The sequence below is a fragment of the Phacochoerus africanus genome, chromosome 3 (assembly GCF_016906955.1).
Source record: "Phacochoerus africanus isolate WHEZ1 chromosome 3, ROS_Pafr_v1, whole genome shotgun sequence".
Lineage (NCBI taxonomy): Eukaryota > Metazoa > Chordata > Mammalia > Artiodactyla > Suidae > Phacochoerus > Phacochoerus africanus.
The window spans coordinates 130,837,265-130,859,049 of NC_062546.1; the positions used below are offsets into that span (position 1 = coordinate 130,837,265).

General features: G+C 38.6%; 1 protein-coding gene and 1 pseudogene across 1 annotated transcript in view; one reads left to right on the forward strand and one right to left on the reverse strand.

Annotated features, from left to right (window-relative positions):
- The window catches only part of CCDC148 (coiled-coil domain containing 148), a 278,930-nt gene that overhangs the window by 228,619 nt on the left and 28,526 nt on the right, over positions 1 to 21,785 (reverse strand). The window lies entirely within an intron of this gene.
- LOC125123218 (60S ribosomal protein L10a-like) lies at positions 12,700 to 13,353 on the forward strand (annotated as a pseudogene).

Genomic DNA, 21,785 nt, shown 5'->3' on the forward strand with positions numbered 1-21,785 from the left:
TAAAGATTTTGTTTGATATAAAAACATAAAATATTTAAATTCTCATCAAGAACTTACAGATCTCCTAGCACATGTTGGTCGTCTCCTGGGTGAGAATCACTCCTTGTACATAAGAATATAGTTTATTCTCTCTACAATTTGAGATAAGATTAAACTAAGACAAAATAGTCTGTTAATGAATTTGATTTTAATTTAAATAGGCAGGGTTTGTTTCAATTACTTTAAATATGAATTATTTTAACTAGAACCAAAAAGAAAAAGAAGAGTCTTCTCTTTTCTGCAGTGCTATGTGCAGTTGAGTTTGTTCTTCTCGTAAGACTTTCAGGATCAAGTGATTCCTGGCCAAGAAGCCAAAGCAGAATCATCCCATTCCCCAACAGGCTTAAATGAAAACTGGTAATAAAACCAGGTACAATTCCAAGAGAATATATTGGAGAAGAACCAAGCTGTATATATAAGGAGCCCTGTACATGAGATGGTACACATATTTATGCTATGTTCAGGTCACTTACATCTTACCATATCACTCTGAAAATATCACTATCTGAATAGTTGGATGTATTTTATTGGGAAAATTATTTTTCTCTGTGTCAGTGTTTGCACTAGTGATTTGGCTCAGTGATAATTATATGAGACCTTTTGTTGGGGAAAAAAGAAAAAGAAAGTTTATGCCCAACAGCATTCATGCTAATGAACTGCAGCTCATAAGATTATAATAATGTTAACTGAGTGGATCCTAGATCAACTCCAGTTTTCAATCTACACTCTTGTAAGGGCTAGATCACTATTCTTTAAAAAGCTCTTATCTATATCTTCACTAATTAAGTAAAACTTCACTTTTCTTCATTTTAAAATAATTTCACTACAGAGCTAAGTGAAGAATGCTCTGTAGGGTCACTATCTTACCTATTTAGATTCATCCTGCTCTCTGACTTAATTAGCAATTATTTTTTTTCAAAAATGTATTTCCAAAACAAGTTTCTCACATTTTTTTACATCCAGCACAAAAGCGTTAAGTAGAATAGGGTAAATGAAATACCTTGCTCTAAAAATGAATGGGCACCTCCTTTGGTCATAGTGAAATAATGTCATTGACAGACCCGACTCAGGTGAAGGTTCTACTGTGGCTGGTGGAAAAGGAGCCTTAATTGACTCTCCAGGAAAAGAAAGACCATATTGATCTTTCTCATGCTTCCATATGTATGCGCCATTTTACTCATCAAGGTCATTTCTTAGCATTTGTTTCAGAAAAAATTCTAGTTGCCTGATGATTAAGGTGTCCCACTTTATTTTAAGTTATTTTAAGATCTTCTACCCTATTTACACACTGCTTGGGACTACAGGAGATAGAAAACAACTGCCTTTTGTCCTTAAATGAAATCCTTTTAGAAGAACCAGGAAGATTTAATATGGCTATAGTTTAAGTCATCCTGAAACTTACACATTCTATGCCCCATTTCCTTCCAGACAGAAGGTTGGAAGGGGACTCCTTGGGCAGGGAGTCTTCACTCAAGACAAGAGGATAGAAAGACTGAAAAGGCACAAAGAACAGGAAATCCAAAGGCCAGGTATTCCTGGAGGAGTATTGAAAACCGGGAAAGTCTGGGAAGGGAGACCATTCCTTCCAAAATGAAGGAAACGACACTGAAGAAATGCAGGTAAGGTTAAAGCCAGGAGTGTAAAAAAAGAGGAGTGGGATTGCTTAGAGCAAAAAATGTTCAAACTCTTTTCAATTGCCAAACGCTTCTATAAACAAAATTCCTCTTCCAATATTTTAAAGTCAAAGAAAGCTTGAAGTCAGTCTTTACCCAGTGACTAAAGTTCTAAGATACAAAGCTGAACAGCCATCATAAACCCCATTTCCCACTAAAAGAAATTGGTCTGCAGTGAGTGTGTGTGAAGCTAACATGCTGAGCAATGGAGGCAGTAGATTTTTCTGAGGCCCAGGCTGAGTCCTGCTCTTTCCTCAGCTGCATTTGTTCCAACTTGGTTGGTGTTCCTGACTGCATAATTTTTAATTTGACATAACTTAGATTTCATTATAGCTAAGAATCCTGACAAATAAATACACTCAGGCAATGTAAAGGTTTAGCAGAAAGTGATTTACTACTGCAGAACCCCTCAGCATCCCGCAAAGCACCATGGTTCCCCAGATCGGAAATTGAAAGCCAGTGCCCTAAGTAATATCTCTTATATGAGACGGTCTTTATGAGCAGACAGAGTATAATGTGTATCTGGGGTCAGAGATGAACTTACACATACTTCACTCATTCATTCAATACGTATTTATTGGATTCCTCTTATGTGCTAGGCATATGTACTAGACATTGGGACAATGACAGTGGATGAAAGAGATGTGTTACCTGCCTTCATGGCATTCACTGTCCAACGGCCTGGTGGTAAATTACAGAAGGACAATAAATTATAGAAAGCCACCTCTCCTTGTTATTATAATTGCTACGCTTTCACAATAACACAATGAAAAATATTACTGCTTAAAGTGAATATTCCATATTTATCATGAAGAGTTAATTAAACAATCAATATAATTTGTTCAATGCCTAGATCACTAGTCCTAAGACATATTAGGTCAGCTGATATATACTATAAAATCTTAGAGAACATTTAATCAAGATGACATAGATGAATTGAATATTTGCTACCAAAGCAATGAGGCTTTATTTTATACTACTAGTTATTGACATTGTTTTACTCCTTTAAAATACTAGGGAAATGATGATCTTTCTTTACTTCTGAAAACACAAATTAATTGCTAGCCCATATGGCTTTCCTTGGCACTTATTATTTATGAATAGAAATGATTAAAAGTCCCTCTATTAGGAATCCAGAACTTCCAAGGATAGCCAGTCCTCAAATAGTAAGACAACAGAGTCCTAGAGTGGGATTTGTTGCTGCAGTATCATGATATGAATTTGAAAGATTTTTGCTACTACACTGAAGGACAAGGCCTGGGCTTGCAGGGTTACGTAAGAAAAGCTGTAATCATTTACCAGAAAATACCTTAAGGGCTGTGACCACACTAGAGGTCAGGAATTCAGGTGAGCATTTCAGGGTTCCACAAAAATTTCCACAGTAACAGAGGCACAAGTGTGTGAGAGGACAAGACCTAGATGAGGATAGGGGCAGTGGGGTGCTATTTTAGGTAGAAATCATAAGGAGAATGATCCCCAATCTGTCCCTTTTACTGGCAGTCTCTTTCTCCATCAGACAAGAAGTGATGACCTCACCAGACACATTCACAGTGCAGGATCATCATTTCACCACACGTACTCAGACACAAACCCACTTCCTGCATCTGAGTCAGGATGATTCTTTCATCTTGGTTCTTCCCTTCTACTCTGAGGTTGCACTGGATACCAGCTTAAAATAGAAAAAAAAAAATGAGATGGCTTCTCTGCAGAGCATTCACCTTCCTATACTGCTTCTTTCATTGACTGAGCCATTCACTCAGTATTTACAGAGCATATGCCAGTCACTGTGCTTGGGGCTGGGTTACAAAGTTGAAGATGACACAGTCTCTATCCTCCAACAGCGCTAAGCATATGGTGTCTAAGCTCATGGCAGTGGACTATAAACTTTTGTATTACGGACTTCTGATAAATATTTTAATATGTTTTGTTAATCATGGATATTTTACTATTGTAACTTACTATAATTATTATAGATTTCTACGACTTTCATCTAACATCTTAGGGTGAAATAAAACCTTTAGGATAATGTTCCTAGGTAGCAATAGTGGATGTAAATCTACATTTTACATGAATGTCACTTTAAATCTCCTGTAAAATGCATTCGTTGCTATTGTGACTGTTTTTATCTACAATAGGTCTGATGTCAGAGCCACTGCATGTTACCGCATAGAAGTTCTCACGAGGTACAAAGGAGTCAGCTCTGGATTTTTCTTGTCATTTGTTGTGCCTACATTACAAGTATCATCTAGAATCCAGGGACTTTTGTAGAAATATATTTAAGGCCCTTGTCCATTTTAGGCAGGTTAGTTTTTGGCTAGGAAAAAAGTTAACATAATCTCTAAATCCTCTTACTCCAGAAAAAAAATTATAAGATTACATAACTTGCTGAATATGGAGCAAATGAATAAGTGTTCATAATAATGGGGGACTGAGTGAAGGTACCAAGATAGTTCCATGCACTGAAGATTAGAAAAGCTTTAGTTCCTTGGATTTGAAATTACATCTCATACTGCTTTCCCGTGCCTTCCTACACAGGACTGACTTGTACTCCATTTGGAAGCACACTGGCCTGCAGAGTGAGACAGTGATCCTGCCATGCGAGGTGTTGGAGCACAAAGGGCAGACAGCCTCATTTCACTAGAAGTGGAGGGAAGCAAGGCAGGTGATGTGTGAGGTGAGTCTTAGAGTAGCTGGTTTCATTATGTAGAGAGAGAGAGAAGGCCTTAGGAGACACTGCTGTTTAAGTCAGTGAGGCACAAGGGCAGAATGTGTTTGGAGGAACACAAACAAGCAATTCGGGGGTGTTACAGGTTAGGCAGCCAAGCAGATAGCCTTAGATACAGAGAAATAATAGATGAAAAGTGGATTGACAGAAATCTGCTGGTGCCAAGAACACTGATGGCTTTGATTTAGAAAAGGGCAACCAAAATTAAATAGATGAGCTGATGAGAAGGAAGATCACAGAGGTAGATAGAGTTTTAAAGAAAAATCATTGAGGAACATGTCATATTAAAAGACACTGCTATAGAGCAGCTTTCTTGGGAACTAAAAAAAAAAAAAAATGGTTCTTAATTTTTAATGCTAAGACTATCACAAAGAATAGAGCAGTTACCCACAAAAACCTCTCCTAGTACCAGATTTCTGTGAGTTAGATGAATGGCATAATTATATCACAAGTTTGATTCTGAGGCTTACAATGACTATTTTGCCTTTAATGGCCAAAAATCTTTCTGAATTCCTAGCCTCAGATATTCCTGTTAGTAGCCTTCTTACTCTTCAATACCTTTAGCAAACTCTGGAGACTGACCAGCAGAAGTATAGGTTCAAATAGCTGAGCCCATATCATTGAACTTTATCCCACTTACAATCACTGTCCACTAGTTTCAAGTTTATTTGCAGAAAGTAAAGCTGAGTTATTCTACATTACACATATATTCAAACACTGCTCTTCACATCAAATCATCATGCTGACATCTTAAATATCTTACTATTTTATAAACTATGCCTCAGTAAAGCTAGAAAAAAAATACTGGTCTATTATTCCTGGAGAATCCAAACTTTTGCAGAAAGACAATATACTATGGTTAAGGCAAAGCAATGATTACCATCGACAAAAAAATTAGGGAATTGAGTTAAGGATCCCAGGATGCATCGGAATCACAACGAAAGAATAAAAAATTTTCATAACTGGTTGCCAAAATGAAAGAAAAGGGGAAGAAAGTAGAAGTATTCTGGGATTGCCAGCAAGTTGGGAGAAAGGGGATTCATGTTGTGGCAAAGCATGAGGAAATTCTAAGGGTTGGCATATTAAACATTTAAGGGATGTTTGGGGCAAAGTTGTCTAGCAAAGAACAATTTGTACTAAGGCTTAGCAGATGTCAGGGAACTCTTAGCATGGAATCTCTGTAAATTCTTCCAGTTCTTCTCACTTGTTCTTGCAGCAGGACAAAAAGAAATCTGAGGAGTTCCCATCGTGGCGCAGTGGTTAATGAATCCGACTAGGAACCATGAGGTTGCGGGTTGGATCCCTGCCCTTGCTCAGTGGGTTAACGATCCGGCGTTGCCGTGAGCTGTGGTGTAGGTTGCAGACACGGCTCGGATCCCGCATTGCTGTGGCTTTGGCGTAGCCTGGTGGCTACAGCTCTGATTCGACCCCTAGCCTGGGAACCTCCATATGCCGCGGGAGTGGCCCAAGAAATAGCAAAAAGACAAAAAAAAACAAAAAAAAAACAAAAAAAACAAAAAAAAAACCCTAACAGATTCTCATTTAAAAAAAGAAAAAAAAAAAAAAGAAAGAAATCTGAGAGAACCCCACACTCTTGAGGCTCCCGGAGTGGGGACAAGAAGAGAAAGACCAAAGAGGACTTTGAGGGTCGCCCCCTAGGCTGCTCCATTTTATGCCTCCTAGTCCCTCAGCACAGCCCCTCCCCTTGAGGTTAACTCCAGATTTTACTTCACAAGAGCAGTAAAACCTGCCAGCCTTGTTCTTACCATACCCTGACAACTGAGAATTTTTTCATTCATTCTGCTCCAATAATAAAACTCTGTTGTTTGCTCTCCTTCTAAGATGAGTTATCTTATTATAAAAAATTCAAACAATACATAAAAGTCCATCATAAGCCTGTCCCTCGGAAACAGCCTTTTTGTGATTATTTCTTCAGCTTTGTTTTCTCTTTCATTATTCATTGGGTTTTTTCCTTAATCTGAGCCAAAAATAAATAAATAAATAAAACCCCACATTAATCCTTAAAAGATTACATTTTTATTTTAGAAGTATAAAAGATGTTCAAAATCTATTCAGAGCAAAAATGCTGCATTCTTTGTCATATAAATGGAATAGGATAAAAAGCACTGAGCAAAATTATAGCCTTGTCAATTGGAAAGGATAGTACTCAGTAAAAGGTAGAGTAGCTCACAAACCTATATGTCCACTGTCCTGCCTCTGAGGCAGCCAGAAGCTTGCCCCTGACCTGAGGGGCCTAATGGGGGCAGGTTCCACAATCTAGTCACTTCACCTAAGGGTGGCCCATACCTTAGAATGGTCCCTTCCTCCCTGGCTGTCCTAGGAAAATCCCCATGATCTCAACCAGTTGTTAGACGGTTGTAATCTGATTCACTCAGGTTAATATATGAATGAGGAAAGGATTGCTTAAGCAAGGACCCTCCCAGGAATATGCCTGTTAACAAAAGCAACTCCAAAGGCTAGGATTTCAGGCTGAGTGACAAAGTGAAGTGGAGTAATTTCCAGTAGGGTACAGAAATCATTTATCCCTCCACTGAAATGAAAATCACAACATGGAAAGCCTGCCCCCACCTATGTGAATTCTAGCATAGTGCTAATCTCGCTGCAGTACTACACTATAGAGGTGGGAGAAACAGGAGGAAGATCAAGGGCTTTGAGATAAGGCACCTGTGGATTCGAACCCACCCAGTCTCTTACTGAAGGAATGCCTTTGGCCAGATGTTGTTACCACTGTCATCATTTAACTTCTCAGACAGCTTTCCTCATCCATTAATCAGGATTGTTAATGGGGATTTAATGAATAAAATAGCACATATAAAATGTGTGATATACCGTAGGCAGTCAAAAATAGAAGTTATTGATGTTCCCTCGTGGCACAGTGGGTTAAGGATACAGCATTGCTACAGCTGAGGCACAGGTTGGATCCCTGGCCTGGAAATTTTCCCGTGCCATGAGTGTGCCCCAAGGCCCTGCAAAACAACAAAAAAGTTATTATATTTTTTCTTTCAGGCTTTATACAACATTTAAGAAACTGGGATTTTCCCAGTCTTTTGTTTAGCAACAATTGATGGAGTGGTGAAAGATTGTCTGACTATTGGCCAAGGGGGAATAATATGCCTCTTTTCATATTGTGTCATTACTCACTGAAATGGTTAAAAAGTTGTACAATTTTTCCCAAGAGAGGTTGCCAACCAGGTGAAATTTGGTTCCCAGACATAGCTACTTTAATCTTCACAGTGTTTCATGTTGTTTTTTTTTTGAGTTAGTGGTCAACATTTAATAATCATAAATATGACATAAAATCTCCATTTCCATCATCATTTAAAGAATTTATGTTTCAACCTAAATGTCCACTGACAGACAAAGAAGATTCAGTACCTATATACAATGGAATATTACTCAGCCATAAAAAGAATGAAATAATGCCATTTGTAAGCAAATAGATATACCTGGAGATTATTATACTAAGTAAAGTAAGTCAGACAGAAAAAGATAAATATTATATCATTTATATGTGGAACATAAAAAAATAGTACAAATGAACTTATTTGCAAAACAGAAACAGACCCACAGACATAGAGAACAAACTTATGGTTACCAAAGGGGAAGAAATGTAGGGATAAATTGGGAGTTTGGGATTAACGGATACACTATCATGTATAAAATAGAAACAAAGATTTACCATATAGCACAGAGAACTATATATTCAATGTATTATAATAAACTATAATGGAAAATAATTTTTAAAAAAGAATATAGATTATATTTGTATAACCAAATCACTTTGCTGTATACCTGAAACTAATACAATATTGTAAATCAACTATAATCCAATTGAAAAGAAAGCCATGTTTCAAAAGTACATTCTATTATAAGAACAACTGCTAGAGGAGGTGGCAGCTATAGCTTCTTTAGGTAGCCCATATGTCTAGGAAGCCACAGTCCCTACCATGCCTTAGAGTCCCCCAGTACTGAGGAAGAACATCAGTTACCACTTACCATCCAGCTTGTACTCCTGCTTTGCTAACTCTGGGCTCTCTCCATTGTTTCTGGCTGGCTCCTATGGGCATTAGAGTTAGTGACCTCTGCCACAAGGGAGAATATATTTGACAATATATAGCAGTATATTCAGGTTCTGAAATCACATAACTTGGTTTTGAATACTGATTCTACAGATTACTAGCCTTGTGACCTCAGGCAAGTTACATCAACTCTCAGAGTCTGTTTCTTCAACCTTACAAGAGAAATAGAAACTAATTGATCCCTCAAGGTTGTTGTGAGGGTTAAACAGTGTGACACACATAAAGAACTTTCATCATCCCTGGCTAGGGGCAATAAACATTAACTACTACAATGAAGGAGATGGGGGAGGGAGGTGGAGGAGGAGGAGGAGGATGACTGTTGCTGCTGCTGCTGCTACCATCACTATTACTACTCCAAGTAGTCCCACCACCATTACTTGCTACTGTTAAGTAGTTGGGTAGGATAAAAACAGTTATGGGCTTTCTTCATTCTCATTTCTGCTTTAAGCTGGAACCTGAAATTCATTTGGAAAGGCTTAGGGAATGTGGAGCCTTTCAAAATTGGGAAAGAGCAGTTTCTATATGTGGTTGCACAGGAGCACAATAAGATGAGCTGCAGAAAGAGCTTCCAATCATAAGGCAGTGAGACCACTACAAGCCAGACTCACACTCCAGCCCAGGTGAAGAAGGCAAGACTCTGTTTCCAAATCCCAGTAGGAAGTATGCTTCAGTTAAGGTGCTTTCTGCACCTGAAAGATCCAGAGTGGGGAGAAGATAGGATCTCTAAAGACTCGAAGCTAGAGCTACCATATGATCCTGAAATTCCACTCCTGGGCATACATTTAAAAAAAAAAAACATAATTCAAACAGATACATGCACCCCAATATTTATATCAGCACTATCCACAATAGTCAAGACATAAAAGTAACATAAGTGTCCATCGATAGATGAAAAAATATGGTACACATACACAAGGATTACTGAGCCACAAAAAGAATGAAATAATACATCTGCAGCAACATGAATGGACACAGAGGATATCATACTAAGTGAAGTCAGTAAGAGAAAGATAAATATCACATGATGTCACTTATATATGAAATCTTTAAAAAAATACAAATAAACTTATATATTAAACAGAAATAGACCTAGAGACTTAGAAAACAAACTTATGGTTACCAAAGGGGGAAAGAGGGGAAAGGGATAAATTAGGAGTTAGGGATTAACAGATACACACTGCTATATATAAAATAGATAAACAATAAAGATCTACTGTATAGCACAGGGAACTATACTCAATATTTTGTAATAACCTATAAGGGAAAAGAGCCTGAAAAAGAATATATATATAAACAGTGGCCAGAGCAGACAAGCCCCAACCTACACTAGAGAACCCAAGACAAGACTAGAAGGCAAGGGAGATCACAATATGGCACACGATCTGAAATGACTTCTCCTTAGGGCTTCCTCAAAGTGAGGAAAACATTAGGTTGTGCCCTGAAAGTACTCAACAGCCCCCAGACGGGAGGTTCAAGATCAACACAACAACCAACATCCATCTTTTACAGAGTACTTTCCTGTTGATCATTTGATCTCAGACTAGCTACACAAAGTGGAATTCTCCTGTTTTACAGATGAATAGAGAAGAAAAGATTAAATCAATTGCTTAAAGGCATAAATCCAGTAAATGGTGAAGACTGCAAGAGCTTAATTCTTCTGAAACCCATCACTTTGCACTGCTCACTGCACCTTCTTCAGAAACTGCATTTTGTTCACCACATGGTTTCCAAGTTTGTTTTTTTCCTTTACAATTTTCTTTCTTTGCTGAAAGAAGTTTTTTGTTTGTTTGTTTGTTTCTTGGCTTTAATGCATATATGCTTTGGTCAAAAACAGAAGGAAAAGGTCAAGGAAAAACTATGTCAAAGCCTGGACTAGCACAGCTAAAGAGATTAATTTCCCTGAGGTCACCAATAGTCCCAGGTATAGACTAGAGTAATCCAATTTCCTCACCATCACCTCAACCCCCAGACCACTAGATTCAGGGACTAGGATGCAGTAACATTTCCACGGGGGATTTATAGTCTTCATCCTCCCAATGAATAGATTAATTTTGTACTATTATAGTGGGAATGAAGGATTACAGTCAAGACAAGACTTTAAAAAGTTGTAGAAAAATGTAACTCAAAGAATTTTCTCTGCTGGGACTTGGAACTTGCCTATTTAGATGGTATAACTTTGCCAAGAACATTCCAGTTAATACTATGATTACAAAAAAGATTAGAAAGTAAAATGTACTATGTCTAACTAGAGTAATATCTTTTTCTCAGGTCACGTGATTCTGCTTTAAGAGATTTTTTTTCAGAGCTGAGACTAGAACATGTCTCTAAGGCTCCCAGTCCAGTGAAGTAAACAATGTGGCTTCTTCATTTTTTAAATGCTCTGTTTTGAAATGAACAAGTCTTAACACTTCTTCAAACTAAGAAACAAAGGGAAAGAAATAGTCTCTTTGGCCAGAAAAAAGCTGAGATAAGATTTGAAGATGCAGAAGCCTAAGTTACCTTGTAAGGCTGCCAGACTAAATGGAATCAATTGATTCAACTTTCTGTAATCTAACAACACCCACAAGTCCTTTTTTCTTTTTCTTTTTTTTTTTTCTGATGGAGAGCCTGTGTTTTGAAGTTACACTGACAAAATGCCTATCAAACCCAAAAACATAACGTAGATTCACAAGGGGCATTGATATTTCTTAAGACAGAGATTTAAGAATCTAGTGTGTACAATGTGTAAAGCTGAGCTTTCAAAGGAGATGTGTATGCACAGGTGCACACACCACTTAGATGTACACCTTCTCTCCAGAAGGCACAAAGGTACTCATTTTAACCACTGGGGGAACGCACCTGCAACACACATAAAATATCTATTATATCACCCCTTAATGTGTCTATTTTTAGAGCGATTGACCTTTATGCAAACTAAACAATAAAGCTGTTCACAAACCTGACAGAGAGCAGCTTTTCCAAAGTGAAACAGTGAACCACTGTCCCTGATGCTCCCATCAAGCTAAACAATTAAAATGGCATCTAGCACAAAATTTAAAACACCATTGTAACATAACACTGTCAAGATTATTGGTCCTGTCTCAAAAAAAGAAAAAATTCATTGTTTTGCTTTGGCATTTATTTACAAAAATAAAAAGCACTAATTTATCAGATGAATGGACTGAATAAATTTAAGGCAATCAAAAGAAACTCAGTGGTCCCCAGCTCCTCAAGCCGCTGCCAAACTAACTTGGGCACCAGTGGCCACAAACTGGTCCTAATAACATAGTCTTAGTAACAAACAGTCATTGTGTGCATCCAACAGGCTTGAATTCAAGTCTTAGTTCCTCAGTTACTAATCTTACGACCATGGGTAAATGACTTAACCTCTTAGCTTCCATCGTCTTTTGTAACATAAGTATTATAATACCAGCTGCCTAATGGAAGTTACGTCATATGCAGTTATAAATGAAATCATAGGAGTTCCCTTTGTGGCTCAGCAATTAATGAACCCAAAGAGGATCCCTGATGATGTGGCTTCAATCCCTAGCCTCACTTAGTGGGCTAAAGATCCAGCATTGCCGTATGCTGTGGTGTAGGTCGCAGAAGCAGCTCAGATCTGGTGTTGCTGTGGCTGTGGTGTAGGCCGACAGCTGTAGCTCTGATTCGAACCCTAGCCTGGGAACTTCCAAATGCCACAGGTGCAGCCCTAAAAAGAAAAATAAAAAAATTTGAAATCATATATGTAAAGAGTTTAGCACAGTGCCTGGTATACAGCAGATGTCCCCCAAAGTTAGCCATCATCATCTCTGATAAATCTCAGTTAGAACGACCACATAATTTCCTGTCCAATACAAGATACTTCTGAGGTTGAAAGGGAGCCCTATCTGCTATATGGTGGCAGGGATAGAAAGTCAGTCTAATCATTTTCCGTGGAGCACAGTCTTGCAGCATGGAATACTGGGACTAGGAGCAAGGTGTTAATGATAAGTTACATAAAATACAAATCGTATTAGCAAATGGGGATGCTAAGCTACCCCCGAGTGAAAATAGCTACAAGGAAGAGCTCAAGTTCGTTAAAAATTTCTGGTTTTGAAATCAATTAATTGATGATAGGATCATACCAGAAACAACTGTTACTATCAAAATTGGCTCTTTTCCAGTTATTGCCATACCAGGCTCCATGAGCATCAAAATCTCCTATAAAACCCTATGCGAGGTGGTGCAGGAGGGTCCTGCAAGGGACCCAGCACAAGTGCTGGAAGTTTTTGGAGGCCATTCAGCTTCAGACCAGCCTGAAGAACTATGACCCTAAGAAGGACAAACACTTCTAGGGCACCGTTAGTTTTAAGTCCACTCCCCGCCCCAAGTTCTCCATGTGTGTTCTGGGAGACCAGCAGCATCATGATGAGGCCAAGGCTATGGATATCCCACACATGGACACTGAGTCACTGAAAAAACTCAACAAGAATAAGGAACTGGTCAAGAAGCTGGCCAAGAACTATGATGCTTTTTTGGCATCAGAGTCACTACATAAAGCAGGTCCCAGGAATCCTAGGCCCAGGCCTGCACAAGACTGGTAAGCTCCCTTCCTTGCTGACCCACAATGAGAACATGGTGGACAAGTTGATGAAGTGAGTCCACCATTAAGTTCCAGATGACAAAGGTGCTGTGTCTGGTATTGGCTGTTGGCCACAAGAAGATGACAGATGATGAGCTTGTGTACAATATCCACTTAGCTGTCAACTTCTTGGTGTCATTGCCCAAGAAAAATTGGCAGAACGTCTGGGCTTTGTACATTAAGAGCACCATGGGCAAGCCCCAGTGCCTGTACTAAGGCACAGCTTCATAAACCATATTGCCACCATTAAAAAAGCAAAAACAAAACAAAACAAAACTTGTTTCAGCACTCTAAATTTAAACAGGTCAGAGTCTTTTATAATATCACTTTATACAAGACTTTGAAATTAAGAGTTTTTAAAATTTGCATTTATCAAAAAACATCTTTAACCATGTTTTCTCTCTGTATATACTTCTCCATATGGTGTTTTCAGCATAGCTTTTATGCTAGAAATTAAACTAATTTTAAAATTAAGGAAGAACTAGCATAGCAGTTATCAAAATCATCAAACCAGGAAGGCAATAACCTGCACAGAGCAACAGAATATTCCAGGCACTAGAGGGGTTCAGCCTTCCTCTCTGACAGCCTTAACTCAAGCATTATGCTGTTATCAAATTACCCAATCCATCCTGAGATTTGTAAGAGTATAATCAAATCATTGAAATACTTATTTAAAATCATCTTGTTAATTTTGCAACTTTATAGAGATCTTGTGATGTGTATGTAGATGAGTTCATTAATCCTCTTTGCAGAGAAGTATAAGTTACCAACTGACAAATAAGTCAATAGCAAGATTAAAGGGGCATTATGGGAAAAATTTAAACATTTTTTCTGATTTTTGAAAGAAAGGGAGGAAAATAAAAACATATTTGTATTTTCTTTTATTGTCATTAAGAAACATAGAAAAGATTAACAAAAGATTACAAAAATGGTAATATAGAACTGGATAACTTCTAAAATTATTTCTGTGACTATTTGTGAAAACATGAAAATTATAACCAGTTTTTGGATATGGGAACAATCTGGCTGAAACATCTGCCTCTTTCTTGATTGCCAGCGTGGTTCTCTGTGATATGGCTGGCTGGACTAGCATCTTCTGCCTCCTTGATCTCAATGTCTATCTCCTGCAAACCTGCCTGCTCTGTGACCTTGCTGCCCAGACTCATATTTACCTGGACAGTTGTTTGGTTTTTGTTTTGTTTTTTTTTTAATTTTACTGGAATATAGTTGACCTACAAAGTTGTATTAATTTCAGGCATAAAGTAAATCAGTTTTATATATATGTACACACACACACACACACACACACAAACATATACACCATACCTTTTCAGATTCTTTTCCCATGTAAGTTACCACACAGTACTGAGTAAAATGTTCCTGTGCTATACAGTAGGTCTCCATTACCCATCTACTCTATAATAGCAGTGTGTATATATCAATCCCAGCCCTCTAATTTATCCCTCCCTTTGTAGAAGCTCTGGCTTGTAAGAGACCTATACGGTCTTTGCTCAGATCCGAAAGCTCTCACCCTTCCTACTGCCTGAAGCCTAAGCAGAGATTCAATTCTTTGTACCAGGGCTGATACATCAGGTTGGGCAGGGAGTTGACTGCACAAGAAGGTCTGGCAGTGGAGAAAATGGGGCTAAATCTCAACAGCGCTCTGCTGGCTAAGCCCCATACCCTGGTGTGGGGCCACATCTGCCTGTTTCTAATTCTCACAAGTGTCCTGTGGTCTCCTATAAACCTACCTGAGTCACACTTTGGCAGAGAGGCCAGAGACCAGCTCTTTTGTATCCTCTGGTATTCTTCCCCTCGCAGAGAGGCATAAAACACTACAATAGACATTTTGAGAAAGTAATTTTTAAGTACACATTCTTGACATTCCAACCAGGGAGGCAGATTCCATTTCCAGTGGTATCAATGAGCCCAGTTTTATCTAGATTAATCCAAGTGTGGTTTCTCTCCTCAACTCTGTTTCTGTTTTCCTTTCTGTCTCACTTTCCTCTCTCATTCTTTTCCCTCTCTTCCCCTCTCAATATTTCTCTCTCATTCTCCTCCCTGACCTCATCCCTAAGACCTTGTAGAAAACAAGATTCTTTCTGCCTTAGTTTTCGATACAATCCTCAAATTTGGGTTGAAGCAGTTCTTGCCTAAGCCATCTGCCACCCAAGCTGTTTGCATCCTTCATTGAATTCCCATTCCTAAAACGAGAGAGAAATCAGGGGCCTGGGCAGCCAGCTTCCTCTGAATTCACCCCCTTTGACTCCAGCCTGCCCTCTGTTTTTTATTGCTGACTTCTGGTCCTCTCAGCAACTTACCCAGGCATTTTCTTCCTTCCGTCACTCAGTCTCAAGACAACTGTCCCTCTATTCTTCTACCAACAAATATCAACTTTCTGCTCTTTCCATAAACAGCATTCGGCCAAATCCACAGTTGTCTCAAAATACATAAATTTTCTTTTTTTTAAAGGACATATTAAGCAAAAGAAGTATAATGAAAATCTATGTCCTATTTAACTGGAAAGAGAGATGCATACAGTCAGGATACTGACACAGTTATTACATTTTCAGTTATAGAGCATCTGATAGAAAAAATTAAGGGTAAAGACACCAACATACAGAGCAAAATTAAAAATAGAGGGGCTCCAACTGAAGCATATTTCTAGCCCGTGAGTGAAGTCCACTGTTATATGTCAGGGTTAGTAGAAATCTAGTAATTATATGCAAAAATTTTTGTGTTAATTTTCCTGTGGAGAGATTACACAGATTTCATCAACTTCTCAGGGGGAATCTCTGACCCAAATAAACCTAAAATATTAAAGGAAAGTCAGTGACTGAAATACCAAAACAATCTCACTCTAAGCAATTGATAAAAATTATCAATATTTCACCTTTTTTAAGAGAAAATATTAAATTCTATGTATAAATATTAAAATAGTTTCACCATCAGTGGGAGTATATTATAGGAGCAAGTAAGCTTCACAAGCCCACTCAAACTGCTTCATATATGATCAAGAAAATGTGAAAGTATTTTTTAAAGTGGCATTTCCTAAAACTATTCTGATGATGTAAATCACTTGGGGTATTTATATTTAAAAAAGAGAGTCCTGAGCTCCACCCCACAAACACTGAAGCAGAATTTAGAGAGGCCTAGGAATGTTTTTATTACTTTTTAAGATTTAATTTAATTTTATTTTATTTTATTGTCTTTTTAGGGCTACACCCTCGGCATATGGAGGTTCCCAAGCTAGGGGTCGAATGGGAGCTGTAGCCACTGGCCTACACCACAGCCACAGCAACGTCATGTCCAAGCTGCATCTGCGACCTACACCACAGCTCATGACAACTCCGGATTCTTAACCCACTGAGCGAGGCCAGGGATTGAACCTGCATCCTCATGGATACTAGTCAGATATGTTTCTGCTGAGCCATGATAGGAACTCCCAAGATTTATTTTTTTAGAACAGTAATAGGTTCATAGCAAACTTAAGAGAAAGGACAAAGATTTCCCATGAACTCCTGTGTCACACATGCATGCCCATTGTCAACATCACCTACCAGAGTGGTATGTTTGTTACTATTGATGAACCTACCTTTGATACATCATTTTCACCCAAAGTCCAGAGTTGCATTAAGCCTCACTATAGGTGTTGTACATTCTATGGCTCTGGACAAATGTAAAACGACATGTATCCACCATTTTAGTATCGAACAGAGTCCTTTCACTGCCCCCCAAAATCCTCTGTCCTCCCCAAGTCATCCTTTCCCCCTTGAACTTTTTAAAACAAGTATCATAGGTGATTCTTATCAATAAGAAGCATTTTATGAAAAATTTCCAACACTATTATTAATATCTTTGTTCACCACACAAAAATGAATGGACTAACAATAAGAAAGCCAAAACTCCATGCTCTAATTTTTAAAAAGTATCATCTCTTACAACTGGATTCATTTCTGTGCAAAATTCTGAATACAAATGATTAATAAGCCATAATAGTTTGGAATATTTTTTTAAGGGTCTTTTTTTTTGTCTTTTGTCTTTTTTGTTGTTGTTGTTGTTGCTATTTCTTGGGCCGCTCCTGCGGCATATGGAGGTTCCCAGGCTAGGGGTTGAATCGGAGCTGTAGCCACCGGCCTACGCCAGAGCCACAGCAACGCGGGATCCGAGCCGCATCTGCAACCTACACCACAGCTCACAGCAACGCCGGATCGTCAACCCACTGAGCAAGGGCAGGGACCGAACCCGCAACCTCATGGTTCCTAGTCGGATTCGTTAACCACTGCACCACGACGGGAACTCCAATAGTTTGGAATATTTTGATCTTTATAGCAATGCAACAGGTAGAAAGGTTTTTCTACTCAAACAGTTTTTCCAAACTAGATACCACAATACACCTACTGAAAATATTTGGAGAGCTTCATGCTTGGGAGTCTAGGAATTTGATGGATTATCATTCCTAAAATATTAAGAAATTATTCAAGGCATCTTAGCATAAAAAGCAAAATGTTAAGAGAAGCAGCAGGGGGTCAAGGATTCTCCCCCAAACATATGATTCCATTAAACGAATCACTTTTTCACAAAAGGAATGTTTTTCTAATGTATTACAAATCATCCTAGGGAGATTATTTATAATGGTCATTCTAATGGGTTGGCCCAGCTAGTTTACTCTGTAGTGCCAACTCTAACAAAAACATACTAGGAGGAAATTTCTTTTTAATTTGAAGTATTTAATTTTTAAAATTAACATTATCAATTCCATCCACAAATATTTGTTTAGTATCTACTCTAAGCTTGACTCCAGGCTAGTTACATACTAGGAGGAAATTTCTTTTTAATATGAAGTATTTAATTTTTAAAATTAACATTATCAATTCCATCCACAAATATTTGTTTAGTATCTACTTTAAGCTTGACTCTAGGCTAGGATAAATTGATGAGAATAATTTCTACCCTCAAGAAGTCATCCCATTTAAAGTAAAATTTTTTTTTCCTGATTTTTAAAATTCGGGGTAAACTAAATCAAAGGGTGGCAAACTTTTCTGTAAGAGGTCAGATAGTAATTGTTTTTTGCTTGGCAGACCATACAGTCTCTGTTGTAACCACTAAATTCCAATGTGAAATACGAAAGCAGCCATAAATAGTTCTTAAATCTAAAAACCCTGGTTACAATAAAACTTTATTTACACAAACTGTCTGCTGGCCAGATTTGGTCCTTGGGCTAGTTTGCCAAGCACTGGACTAAATAATTTGTGAATGCTTATTTAACTTTTCAAATGCTCCTTTAACTTTTCATATCTGCTTTACTAAAAATTATTATTTTTTACTAAAAATTTAGTTTACTAAACTAAAAATATTCAGACCAGGAAAAATGAAAAGGGAATATACTAAGAAGATGGAATTTAAAAATTTCAGCAAAAAATAGGCTGGGAAAAATCAAGGAAGATGTTGAAGGAGGAAAGGCAGGGAAGTTCCTTGGTCATCTTGTGGTGAGGACTCAGCACTTTCAACACTGAGGCCTGGATTCACTCCCCGGTCTGAGAGCTAAGATCACACATCAAGCCCCTGCACACCATAGCCAATAAAATAAAATAAATTTTTTTTTTAAAAAAAGAGGAAATCCAGCATCATCCAAACAAAGTGATTCATCAAGAGCAGCCAAGCTCTGTAGAGCAACTTTGAAAACTTTTAAAACATTTGCGCAATAACAGCAGGAATAATATACTATAGAATAATCCACGTCTCTACAAAATCAACTTTACAGCTGTAGCTTACTCGAAAAAGCAGATTGTTCAATTACACTTCAATAAAATAAATTTAAAAAATAAAAAAAGGAATTGGTCATAAAATCAAAAATGTAATGCAAAAACATTTTTCAAGTGAAAATAGAAATAACTACAAAGAAAAATATTAATATCTCCTCGAAGACTATTAACCCAGAGACACTACTTTTTTGCTGAATAATTTTCAAAGGTTTTAGAAGAGCCGACTCTTGAAAAGGGTTCTTCTGCACCTTGAGGGACCAGAGCTTCATCCACTCACTCATGCCCTGCATTTACATTCTGATGGCTACAGGGCTCAGCACCCAAAAGCTGTCATCACAGGGATAATATGTGCCAGGCACTGTCTGAAGAGCTTTCTGGAGGTCATCTCATTGAATCCTCACCATAATCCAAAGAGGCAGGCATTATTTCATCCTGTGCATATTAGAAATGAGGAATCTGAGGCACAGAGAGGTGAAGTAATTTACCCATGGTCAAGCAGCTAATCAGTGGCAGAATCACAGTACAAACCCAGGGATTCTGTCTCCATCATCCATACTTTGAATCTTTAGTGCTTACCCAATGGAAAAATAAATACATACATGCCCTATCATGTAACCCTGCCATCAGCACTCTGATACTACAGCTGATGCCACAACCACAGCAACACCATTTCCCAGTCACACCTGGGCCCTAAGCTGCAACTTGCAGCAATTCTGGATCCTTAACCCACTGAGCAAGGCCAGGGATTGAACCCGATCCTCATAGAGACAATGTCAGGTTCTTAACCCTCTGAGCCACAATAGGAACTCTCATTCTGACACTACTTGTTTTCAGTGTGATAAATATAAATGTGAAAAATATTACTGTCTCTGCTACTCATGAAGAAATTATGAAAATGAAGCCATAATTTTCAACGTTTTGGTGAATAACTCTTGTTTATTGACTTTTGGCAATAAATTGGTGATAAATACTTTGGTTTCTAAGAGCTGCGATTTAACCACTTAGGTGTTAGAACAGTCAGTGATTGTAAACTTTTGGGGGAACCCAAACATGTAGCAAATATGACAAAAGCCTCAGATACTTTCCCCAAAGGAACGCTCGTAAGTAGAGTGTGATGACCCTGAAAGGGCAGTACTCATATCTCCTTTCAGAGAACTTCTTCCAGGAGCAGAACTGATGCACAGCCCCAGCTACTTCACCTTTGGATCTATGATAGTGTTCATAGCACAACCTCATTTCTTCTGGGGCTGCTTGGAACCAATAACTGAGCATGGCAGAGATACTGGTGCCAGTGCCTTTCTGCCTGACCCAGGATGCTTCCAACAAACAACCTTTCCTTGGGGACTCCCCATCAGCCTGTCTGAACCTTTCTACCCAATCATTCTCTCCCTCCTTTTATAGCCATGAGATCTGCATTGTGACCTCACTGCTACCTATTCCTTCTTCCTCTCCTTTATTGTCCACAGGGATTTCTCCATAAATTGAGTTTATCTAATCCTATCTTTTTTATTTTTCTTTTTGTCTTTTACCAGGGCCACACCAGTGGCATATGGAGGTTCCCAGGCTAGGGGTCTAATTGAAGCTGTAGCTGCTGGCCTACGCCAGAGCTACAGCAACACCAGATTCGAGCCACGTCTGCAACCTACACCACAGTTCACAGCAACACCGGATCCTTAATCTTATCTTTATATCTGTTTCTTGGAGGACCCAAAATGATACTCACAGCATGTAAAATGTGCACCTTTTCAGAGGGTCAGGAAGAACCTCAAAGCCTATTTGTGGATCCCTTGGTGTATAAGGACATCGGGGTAAGAATCAATGCAGATAGTACAATGGAAGTGAAATGAAAGATACTAAGGCAACATCTGTATTATTCCGCTTTTATAGTGCTAAGAACTTGGCCAATGATTTTAAAAAAACATGTACAGGAGTTCCCACTGTGGCTCAGTGGTAGGGAACCTGACTAGTATCCATGAGGACTCGGGTTCAATTCCTGGTTTTGCTCAGTGGGTTAAAGATTCGGCATTTCTGTGGGCTGTGGTGCAGATCTCACATTGCTGTGGCTGTGGTGTAGGCCGGCAGCTGCAGCTCTGATTCAACCCCTAGCCTGGGAATCTCCATATACCACGGGTCCAGCCCTTAAAAAAAAAAAAGACAAAAAACGTACAATCCAAATCTAAATCAATTAACTATATCTAAATATTAGTATAAGTTACTGGTAATAATAAATTGTGATAATTTATTATTTTTAACTTAATTTCTTAATCCACTGAGTGAGGCCAGGGATCAAACCCGCAAACTCATGGTTCCTACTTGGATTCGCTTCTGCTGCGCCACGATGGGAACTCCAATTTATTATTATTATTGTTGTTGTTGTTGTTGTTGCTGCTATTTCTTGGGCCGCTCCCGCGGCATATGGAGGTTCCCAGGCTAGGGGTTGAATCGGAGCTGTAGCCACCGGCCTACGCCAGAGCCACAGCAACGCGGGATCCGAGCCGCGTCTGCAACCTACACCACAGCTCACGGCAACGCCGGATCGTTAACCCACTGAGCAAGGGCAGGGACCGAACCCGCAACCTCATGGTTCCCAGTCGGATTCGCTAACCACTGCGCCACGACGGGAACTCCCAATTTATTATTTTTTTAAAAAAAAAAAAAAACCTAATAGAAAACAGGAGAGCCAAAGAAATACTTAAAATATTTTTGTTACTGTTTTCTTAAAAACTATTTTCTGTAAAGAGCACTGGATTCTGCAGTATGGAAGCCTGAACTCAAATCCTAGCCTGCCCAAGCTTGATGAGTTACCTTCCATAAGTTCCTTAACTTTTCAGCCTTATCTCTAAGATGAGGAGTTAGACTGGGTAAATCTTTAAGGAACTTTCA